The sequence below is a fragment of the Phalaenopsis equestris genome, unplaced genomic scaffold, assembly GCF_001263595.1.
Source record: "Phalaenopsis equestris unplaced genomic scaffold, ASM126359v1 Scaffold000137, whole genome shotgun sequence".
NCBI lineage: Eukaryota > Viridiplantae > Streptophyta > Magnoliopsida > Asparagales > Orchidaceae > Phalaenopsis > Phalaenopsis equestris.
This window is the reverse complement of record NW_018164579.1, coordinates 309,841-310,450: the sequence shown is the minus strand read 5'-3', so window position 1 is coordinate 310,450 and position 610 is coordinate 309,841. Positions and strand designations below refer to the sequence as shown.

At 44.1% G+C, this 610-nt stretch overlaps 1 protein-coding gene across 2 annotated transcripts in view; it reads left to right on the top strand.

The window, feature by feature from the left end:
* Positions 1-610, top strand: part of LOC110021651 (65-kDa microtubule-associated protein 7-like) — a 19,760-nt gene that overhangs the window by 9,611 nt on the left and 9,539 nt on the right. The gene's annotated exons all lie outside the window — the stretch shown is intronic.

Sequence of the window (610 nt, the reverse complement as noted above, 5' to 3'; positions counted from 1 at the left end):
CCCAAAGACGTAGGATTAATCAAATCGACCAAATACTCTTCCAAAATGAGATTTAAAATTTTCCAAACTTCGAAGAGAAAATAAACGCGGGAAAAACACCGTCAATATTTCCAAATTCGTATTAAGTCCGAAATTCTTCCAACTTGATTCATAACTTCATATATTAAATAAGCATAGAGACCTTTCTACCAAACCACATAAATGCTCACGACCAGGGTCATCACAAAGAGATGAACAGCAAGTAGGACTCACGGCCAGGGTCAGCAGAAAAGAAGAGACAGCCCACAAGGCTCTCGGCCAAGGCAAGGAACAGGGTAAAAGAGGCTCACAATTAAAGCAGGGGACAACTACCAAAACTCATAGCCAAAGGCAACCCAAGGCACAAAGAGGCTCACGGCCTGGGTCAGCAGAAAAGAGGAAACAACCCACAAAGCCCATAACCAAGGGTAACTTAAAAGACAGCAGGTAAGACTTATAGTTGAAGCAACAAAGAGGGCCCAAAAGAACTAATGAGACTCACGGGTAGTAATAGGAACCAAAGCCAGCAAACCACACCCAAACAACCTCTCGGGTAGGGGCAAGGCAAAGCAAACCAAGCCCTCAAGCCAAG